This window comes from Antechinus flavipes, chromosome 2, assembly GCF_016432865.1.
Source record: "Antechinus flavipes isolate AdamAnt ecotype Samford, QLD, Australia chromosome 2, AdamAnt_v2, whole genome shotgun sequence".
NCBI classification, from domain to species: domain Eukaryota; kingdom Metazoa; phylum Chordata; class Mammalia; order Dasyuromorphia; family Dasyuridae; genus Antechinus; species Antechinus flavipes.
The window spans coordinates 101896888-101912388 of NC_067399.1; positions in this window are offsets into that span (position 1 = coordinate 101896888).

The window sequence follows — 15501 nt, forward strand, 5'->3', positions numbered from 1 at the left end:
AAATTTGACCTCAAATACTTATTAGCTGTGAAATCTTGGGCAAGTCACTTAACCCTATCACCTGTCTGTAAAGTGAGATGGAGAAGGAAATAGCAAAACCACGCAGTGTCTTTACCGAGAAAATCCCAAAAAGGTCACAAAGAGTCGTAGAGACAGAAATGATAGAACAACAAAAAGAGCAGTGGTTTTGAGCAGTTGCAATATCTGCAGAAGCCACCAGGTGGCACTCCAAGATAAAGTTGTTTAAATCCCAAGCTTTTTCAGTCTCTTTCACACATATTGCAATTTGTAGACTCCTTTCTGTACGATTTCATTTGTCCCTATTGCTCTCAGACCCTTCCTGCCTGGAGGTGAAGATTATCATAACTTATTCTATAATTTAATCAAAATGGTTCAACCCTTACTGAACCATGAAATCTTATCTCCCTTCCAAAGTTACATGACCTAAACTTGCATTTTAGATTATTGAATGGAATAAAAAATAAATATACAGTACTTAAACTCTTGGATAGTACATAATGATACTAACATGTGTATAGCCTTTGACCTAAGTTCCATAATTAGGCAAATGCCCAAAGAAAACCATTAAGAAGAAATAATAAGAAAAAAAGTTTTCATATACCCCCAAATTTTTATAGCAACACTTTTAAAATTGGAGACAAAATAAATGCTCATCAACTGGGGTTGTGTGAAAATAAATATAATGAAATAGATTATGCTAGGGGCAGTTAGGTGACCCAGTAGATAGAGCACCAGCCCTGAAGTCAGGAGGACCTTAGTTCAAATCTGGTCTCAGACACTTAATACTTCCTGTGTGATCCTGGGCAAGTCACTTAACCCCAATTGCTCAGCAAAAAAAAAAGAAAAAGAAAGAAAAAAAAGAAATATATTATGCTATAAGTAGTCTATGTAATGAATACAAGCATGGAAAGGTCATCATGAATTGATACAACTTTTGTAACATTCACTTTTTTATTTTTTTGTGGTTCTACAAAGCATGGTTCAAAAGAAGTAAGATGAAAAACATCCCCATCTCATCCTTTTTGCAAAGGTGGGAAATGCACAGATGTTGTACATTACATTTTTTAGACTTTTTTGCTATAATGATCAGCCATGCTGATTTCCCCCCTCTTTTTTTGTCTTTGAAAATGCTCTTTGTTATCTGGAATGGCTATGACAGAGGGAGGGCAGAGAGGACTACCCAGGAAAGCAATCATGTTTTCAGTTTCATTGTTACCAAAAAATGACGACACACCAGAAAATTTTTTGTAGCAGACTATCAGAAATTCTTTCAACACCATACCCAAAGGACAATCAAACTGAACATACCCTTTAATTCAGCAAAACTACTCCTGGGGGCAAGGGGATAGCTAGGCGGTTGAATGGATAGATTCTATCCTGACTCTGAAGTCAGGAGGACCTGAGTTCAAATTTGACATCAGACTCTTCACACTTCACACTTCCTAGCTGTGTGACCCTGAGCAAGTCATTTAACCCCAATTGCCTCAGCAAAAAACAAAACAAAACAAAAAAATCTTTTACTAGGTCTAGGTAAGAGATTACAAAAAAAGGGATAGATTTACATATACAAAAATTGTTAGAGCTCTTCTTTTTGTGTTGACAAAGAATTGGAAGTTTAGGGAACACCCATCAATAGGGACCAGCAGAATAAATTATATGAATGTAATAGAATACTATTGTGCTATAAGAAATGATGAGCAGGATGCTTTCGAAGGAAAAAAAAACCTGGAAAGACTTGCATGAACTAATGCTGAGTGAAATGAGCAGAACCAGGAGATCATACACAGTAATAGCAACATTGTGCAATGATCAATTATGATAGACTTAGCTTTTCTCAGCGATATAATGATCCAAGGCACTTTCAAAAGATTCTTAATAGAAATGCTATCTACATCCAGAGAAAGGATTATGGAGTCTGAATGCAGATGGAAGCATACTATTTTCATTTCTTTTGTGTGCTTTTTCCCTTTTGTTCTTTTCTTCTTTTATAACATGACTAATGTAGAAATGTTTTAAATTATTGCATATGTATAACCTATATCGGATTGCTTACCTTCTTGGGGAGGAGATAGGAAAAGGAAGGAGGGAGAAAAATTTGGATACAGATTGTTTACCTTCTTGGGAAGGAGGAAAAGGAAAGGAGAAAAATTTGGATACAAAATCTTATTTTAAAAATGAATGTTGAAACTATTTTTACATGTAATTTTTAAAAATGTTGTTTAAAAAAAAAGGAAAAAAATCCTTTCAATATCATCAACAAAAAATTGAAAGATAATACTTTCACTTAATCTTCAAGATACAAAATTGGATCTTAGCCAATTGCGAGATGACATATTTAGTTTTGTGGTCACTGTAAAGTCTCTGTCTCTCTAATTTCTTCAAAATAACAATTTTCCCCATGACTCAAGGCTTTAGAAATTCATCCTATAAATTCTTTGTCTATTCTGTACCTCAGGTACATTTCCTTTCACATCACGTTTTTCCATTCCCGATATAAGAAATAAGCATCTATATATGAGCATTTACCTACACTTTCCACATACTATATATGGGAATCACAAAGGTTAGGGTCCAGTTGTTAGAGGGTATCTGATTTGGCTCCTAAGGGGCATTCTACCTAAACTGGGGGGTCTGTCATAACCAGGTACTGACCTTCTAGCAGGCTGAAAGTTTGAACACTTCTGAATGGTTTTTCCCAGTACATCTTACTGTGTGATGTTTTCCCTTGCTGACAGTTCTAGATGAAATATTGATAAAAATTAAAAATTTTAAAATTCCTATATTGACTTGTTACAATTGAAGTACATTTCACTCGTTTTTTGTTTTGTTTTGTTTTTGCCTTGCCTTCAATAATTTAAGATACTATATGGTGATCATTCATAAAACTTCAAGTGGTCAGCAGGCTAAAAATTTGATACCTCTGGCCCAAAACACTAGGCTGAATTCAATAAGCTAAAAAACACAATAGGAATAAGGGTGAAATCTTACAGTAGAGGTCAAAAAAATGAATTTCGTAAGTACAAGATGAAAAGGGAATAGATGGATAAAAATTCATAAAAAAAAAAAAACGGGGATTTTCTGGACTACTAACTCACCATGAATCAGCAGATGGAAAGCACCTAAGAAAGCTAATGTTTAACTTGGGAAGAGGACCTAGGAAGGTAATAAGAGTTTGGAATTTTTTAAACTTATTTGCAATGAATGACGTGAATTGTAAAAGCTGTCTCACAAGATGGAGACAGTGTTCTGAAAGCTGAGTGAAGGTCGACTGTGCGCCAGGGCCAGGTTTCTTTCTCCAGAAATCACATGATTTCCAAAGAATGGAATCAGATAGTCCCTTTCTTTGTGAGACTTTAGTCTCACCTTGGCACTGAAACTCTCATATAATTTAGTAATCCTAAAAATGTGGTTGGGTTAGATGTTTTTCCTCATTTATGACAGGATGTGAGGTCATTTGTTCTGGCTAATCAGGGCAAAGATCTAGCTTATAGGGAGTGTTACCCCAGACCTCTATATAGTTATTATCTGTTTACTGTACCTTGTCTCTCCTTGTCTAATTGCTTGTGGGAGATGTTCTTTCTAGAAAGATCGTAATAAAATTTCTTTCTACTTCTACCTTGAAATCTCCTGATTTATTTGAGCAAATGGTCTTTGCTCTACACAGTAATTCCCTTGTAGAAGAGGGAACAACACTTATTCTGAATGACAACTCAGAGCAATAAGGGAAAAGTGGGAAAGAGGTCGATTTCAACTAAACGTATAGGTAAACTATCCAACAATTCAAGTTGTCTAAAAGCTGACCATTTTGTCATCAGAAGCAGTGAGATTTTTACCAAAGTGTTTGTTATTGTTGTTTTTAATGTGTTCATTCATTTATCTATTTATTTATTTAAGTTGGGCTTGATGATTTCAGGCATTTTCTAATTCAGAGATTCCATGATTCTAGGAATGATAAAGTTGTACTCAGAATAATTGAGATTCAAAGAAAATATGTGGAAAGTGTTAATAAAAATTGTATGTAATTGGGACATCCTGTAATCAGTTCCCACTCTATTCCTTGTCCTGGATTACTCCTCCTCAGGGCAAACCCTCCCTTCTAATCAGGTCTTCCTTGTAGTCCCTTCTTTATTCCCCTTTCTCCAAATCCATTCAAACTTTCCAGCTCCAGTTCCTTTAGCCCCATAAAGCATTTCCTTCTCTATAAGGCTATTGTTCTCACTCATAGTTTGCATCATATTGTTTAAATATAGACATTTAGGAACCTCTGCTGTGGAGGAAATGGGAAGGACAGGGACAGCTAGGGTGGCAATTAATGGAGACTGCTGGATTTGGAGGTGGGAGGATCTGGGTTCAGATTAGATCTCTAGATATTAGCTGTTGTGGCTGGGCAAGTCGCTTTGATGGAATACAGCTTCTAGGGGAGACAGCAATGATTTTTAGATCCCCTGATCTTAGAGAGTTCTGTTCTATCAATAAGTCAGTAATTCTAAGCCCTCTGGCTTTGGAGTCTACCTCAGGAAACTCCCACACCCAATATAAGAATAACACTCTGACTCTGAAGTCTTCTGGTCTCGGGAATGGTCCCATGGATCAGGCTCCTGAGACAATAGTGATAATTTGCTGGTCAGTGAAAACCAAATTCCAGAGACCATTCCTTAAGGCCATAAAATTAGCTTATCTATACCATGAACAACTACCGTGTTTCCCCGATAATAAGACCTATCCCGAAAATAAGCCCTCCCCTTACTGTGTAAGTTTCCTCTAAAATAAGCCCGAAAATAAGCCCTATTGAGATTGCTACTGTAGTGAAGGTGATTCCCTGTGCTACACGCTACATTACGGTACCCTCTGTATGCACTGTCCCCCCTTTCCCCCGGGTGAAACGCACGCCGAGCTCCGAGCTGCATCCAATCAGAGCTGCAGCAGTGAGCGCGTCATCCTGTTCTTCCCCAGTGATTTGCTTGCTGGCGCCATTGAGATCAGTGCCGCGAAGGAGAGCTGAGGCAGGACAACATAAAAACCCGGTATGTAAGCGGGAGTGAGGGGGCATGATGGAGGATAAAAGAAGAACTCAGGGGGCATCATGGAGGATAGAAGGAGCACTCAGGGGGCATCATGGAGGATAGGAGCACTCAGGGAGCATGATGGAGGATAAAAGAAGAACTCAGCCAGCACTCACTGCGCTAAAGAAAGGAAGAACTTCCTTGCAGAGAGAAGAATAGATCAAGTAATGATTCCTGCAGGAATGACTGCCTATCTCCAGATCCTTGATATTGCAATAAACAAGCCATTCAAGGACCATTTGCACATGGAAGTCAATGACTACATTGAAAATAGAATGGAAAGAAATCAGCGTGGAAACTTTGTGAAGCCCTGTCTGCAAGAAGTCATGACTTGGGTGAAGAAGTCATGGGATAAAATGACTGACAGCTGTGTCGCCAAGGCACTACGAGCAGGTTACCTGGACAAGACATGTTCATTTAAAGAGAGCTATATTGCTGGACATGACAGATTGGGCCCACTTCTTCTGAAGGAAATAGAGGCGCAAGACATCCAGGATGGAATTCAGGGTATGGACACTTATGACGATGTTGTTGAAGAAGATGACATGATCATTATTGAATAAAGGTACTTTTTTTTGTTCACATTTACCTATTTATTAAAATTGCTGTCAATGTTCATTAAAATAAGCCCTCCCCTGAAAATAAGCCCTCTGGGGTTTTTCTGTCCAAAAAAATAATAAGACAGTGTCTTATTATCGGGGAAACACGGTAGATAAATGTGTCTCTTTGCTTCTGTTTCTTTCCTAAATTCTTTTGGAATTTAGACAACTTAAAATGGTGTTACAATTACAATAAATTTGCTCATTGACCAGGAAATGGGATCAAGTGTGCAAATTCTTTTTTTTTTTTTTTTTGCTGAGGTAATTGGGGTTAAGTGACTTGCCCAGGGTCACACAGGTAGGACGCATTAAGTGTCTGAGACTACATTTGAACTCAGGTCCCCCTGACTTCAGGGCTGGTGCTCTATCTACTGCACCACCTATCTGCTCCAAGTGTGCAAATTCTTTTGAGACACCTCCCGACACTGCTCTGTTTCCTCAAACTTTTGGGGTCTCTTTCCCAATCTCAATTTAACATTTGTATAACTTATATCTTCTTCTTTGTAAAATGGGCATAATAATAGTGATGAGGTTAGTGGCAGGTTTGGGGTTCAGGGAACCAAATGAAGAGGTTTGGCTCCCCTAGGTTCCCCTAGGATTTAGCACATAGCAGGGAGTTGTGGGAACCCCTTCTAGCGGCACAGAGGTCCTTCGTAAAGGAATTTATGAACCCGAAAAACTAGACTGGTAAAAAAAAATTTATTATTGCATGGGAAGTCAGCCTTTGCTATGCATGAATAGAAAGACTGAATACCTTGGTGGCAAGGGCCCAACAGAAAAGTAAAGTTTCTAACAGAGAAATCCTGACAGAGTCTTGTTAGGGAAGTAGGTGAGAAAGATAAAGAGAGGGTAGCTCTGGAAGAGAATTTCATTTCAGTGGGCAGAGGGTTGCTGCTATGCCAGAGAGAGAGAGAGTCCTTGGCTTGGCATGTTAAACCCTCTGCAAAGACTGAGCCCCAAGTTGGCTCTTTTTATTTTTTATTTTTTTTTAATTTTATTTTATTTAATAATAACTTTGTATTGACAGAATCCATGCCAGGATAATTTTTACACGACATTATCCCTTGCAATCACTTATGTTTCGTTTTTTCCCCTCCCTCCTCCTCCCCCCCCCCCCCACAGGATGGCAAGCAGTCCTAGATATGTTAAATATGTTGCAGTATATCCTAGATACAATACATATTTGCAGAACCAAACAGTTCTCTTGTTGCACAGGGAGAATTGGATTCAGAAGGTAAAAATAACTCGGGAAGAAAATCAAAAATGCAAATAGTTCACATTCATTTCCCAGTATTCCTTCTTTGGGTGTAGCTGTTTCTGTCCATCATTTCTCCAATGAAACTCAGTTAAGTCTCTTTGTCAGAGAAATCCACTTCCATCAGAATACATCCTCATACAATATCGTTGTCGAAGTGTATAATGATCTCCTGGTTCTGCTCATCTCACTCAGTATCAGTCCATGTAGGTCTCTCCAAGCCTCTCTGTATTCATCCTGCTGGTCATTCCTTACAGAGTTGGCTCTTTTTATAATAAAAACCTCGGTTAGCAGTTCTTTATCGAGGCTGGGTGCAGTTTGAGCTGGAATCAGAATAGAGAATCTTGGAATTGAATAGGTGTCTCTGGGCTAATCTCCAATTCAATGGTCCTGGACTCAACCAGTCTCACCCAGATAATAGAATCACTTTTTCTTGATTCCCTGGGAGAGGTCTCTCAGGAGAGAGCTTCTCCAGGGGGGTACACAAGCTTTCTCCCCAAAGTCCAGGAGAGAGAGTGAGAGAAAGTTTGGGGGCTCCCCTCATCAATAGCACCTACTTTCCAGGATTGTTATATATATCAGATGAGATGTTTGTAATGTGCTTTTTAAACCTAAAAATGCTGTATAAATGCTAGTGATCATTACTCACCTTCTCAGCTCTGGACCCATACATTCCTAAAAGGGTCAGTCCTAGGAGAGCCTGATCATCTTTTAAAAAGAGGGAGCACAGTTAATTGGTGCAGTGGATAGAGCACTGACCCTGACATCAGGAGGACCTGAATTCAAAATTCAGCCTCAGACACTTAACACTTCCTAGCTGTGTGATCCTGAGCAAGTCACTCAATCCCAATTTCAGGGGGGAAAAAAGGGTCAGAGTTTTTCCCACATCAAAATCTTTTGACATTTTATAAATAATCACCACCATAATGTCTTCACAGCCCCATACACTTTCATATTTAAATATTCCCCCTTATTTTCATTTTGTTTTGTTGCCCCAAGGTAAGTTACTTCCAGCCTAGTTTTTTAATCTAACCAAGAAGGGAGAATGGGAAAGTATTCAATGTTCAGTACACAGACATACCTTAATTCATTGCATTTCACAGCTACTGTGGAGGTTTGGGGATTTGTTGTTTTTTGGTTTTTGTTTTACAAATTGAAGATCTGCGGCAATCCTGTGCCTTTCCTGGTCTATCAGCACCATTTTTCCAAAAGCATATGCTCACATGTCTCTGTGCCATATTTTGATAATCTTTACAATATTTAAAATTTTTTCATTATGATTACAATCTGTTATGGGGACCTGTGATTAGTGATCTTTGATGTTGTATTTATTATAATTTATTACAATTATTTGGGGTATCACAAACTGCACCCATATAAGACAGTGAACTTAATAAATGTTGTGTGTATTCTGACTACTTCACTGAGCAATCATTTCTCAATCTCTCTCCCTCTATCCCAGGTTCTCTATTCCCAGAGATTAAAAAAAAAAAAAAAAGCCAAAAAATATTACATAAATTTAATTGCAGAGTTTGAGAGGATTGACTCCAATTTTGCAAGCTCTACTGTGGATAAAATGCTATCAAAAGCATCACATGATACAGAGAAATCTTTCATGAAAGAGTCAATCATGTGGCAAACTTTATTTTTGCCTCATTTTAAGAATGAGGAGTCAGAGCCAAAATGGCAGAATAAATATTGGGAATTGCCTGAATTCTCCTAAATCCCTCTCCAAACAATTCTGAAATAGTGCTTCAAAATGAATACTGACAAAAAGAGGAAGTGAAATGATTTTCCAGCCCAAGACAACTTAGAAGATCGTCAGGAAAGGTCTGATTCATTAGGGTGTGAGTGAACTACAAGCCATATACCAGAAAACCAGCAACGGGTCTTGAGAATGACTGAATCAGTGTTTGCTCCTAAAATTCTCAGGAATTTTACCACAGATGGTAAAGTGGTCAGATAACTGGTCACAAGAAGATTACAGGGGACCATCTGCCAGCACTGGGTGCGGGTCTCTGTTGCATTTCCCACATATAGTTCTAGGTCAAGTTCCAGGGCAATAAGAAACACTAACGGGACTACCTAGTTCAGAAGGCAAAGAAGAATGCTTGTAGTCTCTTACACATAAGAGCACAGGTGAGAACAGTAACCACATTTCTCCTAGCCACCACAAAAGAACTGAAAACTTACAGACTCCCAGAGCTGAAAACAGCAGCATGAAAAACCAGTTTGGGGCAATATTCCTTATATCTCAGGAGCAGAGCCCAATTTTAAAATAAAGTTAAAAATTAAGAAATAGGATGGGAAAATGAGCAAATGAAGAGTCTGACTATAGAAAGTTAATGTGGTATGGGGAAGATGGAAATCAAAACTTAGAAGTAAACAATGAAGTCAAAACAGTTATATCTAAAGCCTCAAAGGAAAATGTGAATTGCTCTCCGGCCCAAAAAGAATTCCTGGAAGAGATTAAAAAAAAAAAATTAAATTCCTGGAAGAGATTTTAAGATTCAAATAAGAGAGGTATAGAAAAATTGGGAAAAGAAATGAGAGTTATGAAAGATAATTATGAAAGAAGAATCAATAGCTTGATAAAAGAAGCACACACCAAAAATACTGAAGACATCTTTAAAAAGAGAATAGATCAAGTGGTAAAAGAAGCACAAAAAAACTATTGAAGAATAAAACTCCTTAAAAAGCAGAATTGATCAAATGGAAAAAGAAGTATAAAAATTCTCTGAAGAACTTCTTAAAGAATAGAATTTATCAAATAGAAAAGGAAGTTGAAAAGCACACTGAAAGAAAATGAATTCTGAAGAAAATAATCCCTTGAAACATAGATTTGGACAAGAGAAAGCTAATGATTCCATGAGATATCAAGAAGCAATAAAAGAAAATCAAAAGAATGAAAAATAGAAGAAAATATGAACAATTTTATTTAAAAAATAACTGACCTGAAAAAATAGATCCAGGAGAGATCATTTAAAAATTATTGAAACCTGAAAGCCATGGTAAAAAAAAAAATAAAAAAAAAAAACTTTTAAAATCAAATTTTAAATGAGCTTAGATATCATATTTTAATTTAAAAAGCTGAATAAAACTGCCCTAATATTCTAGAATAAGAAGGTAAAATAGAAGCAGAAAGAATCCAACATCATTCACTGAAAACAATCCCAAAATGAAAATTCACAGAAATATCATAACCTAATACCAGACCTCCCAGGTTAAAAAGAAAATATTGCCAATTAAAATTCTGTGATTCTCATGTCCTAATATTGCAGCTATGTAAAATAATGATCTCCCATTTGCTATTTCTTTACAGTATATAAAACAAGTATTCACAATTGCCCTGACTTATTTTACTAATGCTAACTTCATTTCTATAAAACTTTGATAATATAAAATATATTTAAAAGTGTAGATGTTAGAACTGAAGAACTTTAAGCAGATTCCAAGTTAGGCCATTTGCTATTCAGAGAGCTTTTTTTAATTTTTAAATTTTATTATTTATCTGGAAGATAGCCAGTAAATCTTTTCTTTTTCTAGCCCAGTTTGGTAAAAAGTACTATTGGCATCAGAATGAGTTGTATTTTGCTGAACATAAGGACTTGAATGAAAATAAAGACTCCTTCATGAGGGGGTCATTTGGAAGATTTCCCTGCTCATTAGCATGCTACAGAAAGCTGAAGGTTCAGGCAAGGATTGAGAAAGGAAACTTACTTAAAATGGAACTCAGAGAAACACAGAATCTATTCTTGAACCATCTGAGAGTTTGTCCTAAAAGACACCATTGATCCATTTGTTAGGAAATGAAGAAAATGAACCAAATTCATTTACATATGTGACAAGAGTGAAACTAAGAATTATAGCTCTGTGTGTATATGTTTTAGGCACTGTACTTTTGATCCTAAAAACATACAATGAGAAAAGATGTATCTATTTTTAAGAGAGCAAAGTTTATACAGGAATTTTTGCCTCTTGAATACAAGCAAAAAACTTCTAAATTGATCAATTAAATAAAAGATCATGTATCAACTAGTTCTTGATTGTCTACATAGAAATATATCACCAGATCTGTCTATTTAAAATGTTTATTTAAACAATTGTCATGACTCATCCTCAAGTATTAGATTCTTTGTGCTTTAATAAAATTATCAATTAATCAATTAAACTCATTCAAAGTATGAACTTTGAAAAAAAAACTTTTCAGGGGTTTGTGGTTGGATAAATTAATCCAATTGTAATTGTATTTTTATTACAATACAAATTATGAAACAAATAACAAGCTAGGCTAATTATTGGAAAATTTATAGAGCTAAATCATGCCTTCCAAAGACTAATAACAAACCATGTCTCCCATATGTTAACAGAAAGGTGATAGACTACCAGTACAGAATCAGACACACATTCTCAGTCGTGGCCAATATGTTGATTTGTTTTGCTCAGTTATGCAAAGTTACTAAAAAGAAAGGCTTCTATTTAATGTGTGGAGAAGGTAGGTTAGTGTGTAGTAGTAACTACATGAAAAAGAGCAAAAGAACAATATCCACCAGCCTTGGGCTAGGTCTTCCTGATAATAAAAATTATAGATGTCCACCATCATGCCTAGTTTGAACTTCTTAACCATCTTGGGCACGGCTTTTAGAGAAGGGAGGAGGGAATTGAACAAGTACTTGAATACAGGTATACCTCATCTCATTGTACTTTGCTTTATTGCATTTTTTTTTTTAACAAATTGAAAATTAGTGACAGCCTTGTGCAACTCTACTGGCATCATTTTTCCAACAACATGTGTTCAAATCATGTCTCTGTATCTCATTTTTGTAATTCTTACAATATTCCAAACTTTTACATTATTATTATATTTGTTAGAGTAATTGATGATCATCAATTAAAGATTCCTATCTTTGATGTAATTTTGGAGGGCGTCATGAACCATGCCCATATAAGACAGTAGAATTAATTGATAAATGTTGTGTGTGTTCTGATTGTTCCACTGATCAGCAGCTTTAGTCTTAGTCCCTTTCTTTGGGCCTCCTTATTCTCTGAGACACAACAATATTGAAATTAGGTCAATTAATAACTCTACAATGGCTTTTAAGTTTTCAAGTGAAAGGAAAAGAGTCAATTAATTCATTATTTTCTTATCTTAAGAAATTACCACAGCTATCTCAAGCTTCAGCAACCACCACCATAATCACTCAACAGCCATCAACATGGGGGAAAGACCCACCACTAGCAAAAAGATTGATTTGCAAAAGGCTCAGATGATGGTTAGCACACACACACACACACACACACACACACACACACACACACACATATATTTGCAATAACACATTTCTAATTAAGTATTTTGGTGTTTTTTAGACATAATGCGTTTGAACACTTAATAGATTACATTTGTAAATTGTAGACTATATAGTGTAAATGTAATTTTTTTATTCATTAAGAAAAAAATTGTGTGACATGACATTGCAATATTTATTTTATTGCAATGGTCTAGAACTGAACTTGCAATATTTTTTAGGTATGCTTATATATTTTTAATTTTCTTAAATGGATGATTTGTGATCTGGGATCTAGAAAACAATGTTTTGGTCCGTGGAACCTCAGAACAGACATTTCACTTTTACTTTTGCTATGTATCTGCATTTTTGAATCTCTGGATTTATCATACTAGATTAATATTGTCATATCCTATGATGTAATTTGTACCTAATCTATTCCACTGATCCACAACTCTATTTCTTAGCCAGTACCAGGTTGTTTTGGATAATTACCACTTTATGAAATATTTTTCTATTATTATTAAGGGTTCCCCCATCTTCTTAGTCATCCAGGCTTCCAACCAAGGTGTCATCCTTGAATCCATACTCTCATCCCTCCATATCTAATCTTTGTCAATTTAATTTTCATAGCTTTTCTTCCATATCTCCTTCCTCTCTGACACTGCTATCAAGCTAGTGAAGCTACTCATACCGCATATATAGACTATTGCAATGTTTTGTGGATGGTGTCTGTGCCTTAAGTCTCTGCCCACTCTAATCCATCCTCCACTCAACTGTCAAAATGATGTTCAGTGCAAGTCAACTTGCACTTGTTCCATCTCCACTCCCCACCATCTTCCATTATCTCCAATTTCAATTACAGAATCAAAAATAAAATCTGCTTAACTTTTAAAGTCCTTCATAATTGATCCATTCTTATCTTTCTGGTCTTCTTATACCTTATTCCACCACATACTTTGTGATCCAAGGATCCTTTTTATGCCTTGAATAAGACACTTCATCTCTAGACCCCAGGAATTTTCATTGCCTGTGATCCTTCAACTCCATCACTGCACCTGGAATTCTTTCCTTCTTCATCTCTGTCTTCTGTTTTTTTTCTGGCTTGCTTTAAGTCTCATCTAAAATCCTACCTTCCACAGGAAACTTTTCCTAATTCCCCTTTAATGCTAGTGCCTTCTCTCTGTGGATTATTTTCAATTTATTCTGTCTGTAGCTTGTTTATATATTAATTGTTTGCAAGTTCTCTCCCTCTCTACATTGTAAGTTCCTTGAAAAAGGGGCTATCCTGTGCTTTTTTTTTTTTTTTTTGCATCCCCAGATCTTGATATAGTACTTAGCACATAATAGGCATTTATAATAAATGCTTTTTGACTTAAGTGTCCCAAAGAGTCAGAGTCCCTCATAGTCTACCAAGGAATTGGTTCTTCCAGGATCAGTAATCAATCATCTTTAATAAATTCCCCAGTCACAGAAGCCAGAATAATAATAAGTCTCTATGTTGTCCCAGGAACGTCCTTCAGCTAGGAATATAATCCATAGAAAGAAATCAGAGTACATATTTAGCTCCATGTAAGTTGCCACAGTCTAGCAAATCAAGGTACTTTCCCAATCCCCCATGTTAATCTATTTGCTTAATTTAAATGAATGGAAAGAATCAGCAAATATCAGAGTTGGAGAGGACAATGATAACCTTCCAATCACCTGGGACCTGACTCAGAGCAGTGTCTTCTTATATTAATGAGAACTTCAGAAATCAATAAGTAACAAAATATTTAGTCATAGCAGGACAGGGATATTCAATAAAACTAGGCACTGAGAACACCTCAGGTAGTGCAGTGGGTAGAGCACTGGCCCTGGAGTCATGAACACCTATAATCAAAACCAGCCTTGGACACTTATGAGATTGATGCGGTTAGTGGCGGTGCAGAGAGTTGTGGGAATCTCCTCTGGTCGATGCAGGTCCAATGTGAAAGAATTCACAAACCTAAAAAGTCTGATTGGCAAAAGGGAAGTTTATTGGCACTGAGAAGCCAGCTTTGCTAGGAAGACAGACTTCTGAATGGCAAGGTCCTGTCAGAGAAATAAAAAAAGATTATCATTGAAAAGAGGGTCTCTTCACAGCGGGCAAGAGTCCTGGCAGGCAGCCTGGCCAAGAAGGGAGCTTTATTGGCAAGCAGAATCCTACTTTGGACTTCTGCAAAGATTTGGGGTTCAGAATTGTCTTTTATTGGCAGTTTGTGGGTAGGGCTTCCATTGAATGAGATTCCTTCAATGTTGTCAATGCCCCCAGGCCTAGATTTCCAGTTGAAAAGAAAGTACTTACCTTAGGAGTACTCAATACTCAATAACCACTCAATAACTAGGAGTTCCAGCTACTGGGAGTGAGTGGTCCTGGGCTAATCTTAATGAAACCACTTACCTGCCCTGAAGGTGGGTCTCTGTCAGAGGAGAGTTTCAGGGTTCACCCCCATCAAAATGACCCTGCAGATGACCAGGTATATGACCCTGAGCAAGTCACTTAACCCTGCTTGCCTCAGTTTCCCCATCTGTAAGGTGAGCTGGAGAAGGAAATGGAAAACCTCTCCAATATCTTTACCAAGAAGACCCCAGATGGGATCACAGAGTTTGAAATGATTGAACAACAAGAAGTTTATTCAGCTGAGTTGCCCATGTCTGTATTTTCCAAGTGTTAAGCACAGAGAATATCAGGAGCTCTTCATGACTGTTGTGTACTCAGCTGACCAGGAAGTAATGTCAATAATCTGAATCAGCCAAATCTTATAAGTGGTCTCAATACCTTAAAAAAGAAGCAAACCTAACCTGAATGGAAGTAAGAGCTGGGACCTAACACACTCAGTTCTTTGTTGGTAAAGTCTTAATATCTCCTACAAGACATTTCACCACTTGTATAACTTTAGAGCTGTCATTGGTTAATCACCTTCCATACTCAAGAAGTCTAAAAAAAAAACCTACCATATGAAATGGATCAGGAAACTCTAAGAAAAGGATTCTGGCTGATCATGTTAGGATTTTGAAGAGGGGACCCCAAAACTCTGAAAATCCTTAAAAGAGAAAAATCTCCTTCAACTCAGTTTCATCTTTGTTATCTGGGTGGGGTCAGCTCAGTCCTGAAACCCATTGAATTCAATTCAAATTCCAGCTCGAAGCTGAAACCCAGCTAGAAGCCAACTTGGGACTCTACCCACTAGCCCCCTTCAGCTTGTAGCCAAAGCCTCCTATTATAAAAGAGCCAAACTAAAACCCTCTCTTTG